Source organism: Theobroma umbraticum, unplaced genomic scaffold (assembly GCF_002168275.2).
Source record: "Theobroma umbraticum cultivar Fairchild unplaced genomic scaffold, ASM216827v3 scaffold_12.1, whole genome shotgun sequence".
Taxonomy (NCBI): domain Eukaryota; kingdom Viridiplantae; phylum Streptophyta; class Magnoliopsida; order Malvales; family Malvaceae; genus Theobroma; species Theobroma umbraticum.
In genome coordinates, this window is record NW_018397269.1 from 4,420,791 (window position 1) to 4,421,054 (window position 264).

A 264-nucleotide genomic window follows, 5' to 3' on the forward strand; every position below is an offset into this window, starting at 1 on the left:
TAATATAAATAATTACATACTTAAAATAAATAAGAGAGCATTTATTTTAGTATTTGTTCGAGTAAAATTTGCTGCTTTGAAGAAACAAAGTAATAATTTTTAATTAAAGTAATGTCCTTTTTATCAGCCTGGAGGTTTCAAACTTATTATTAAGAGGGAATTGTAAGAAAAGGTCCTCCGTGTAAGGTGATTTCAAAAATAACGTACAACATAAACTTATTTGTTTTTAGCCAATAAGAAGCATGAGTAGACCAAAATACCCTT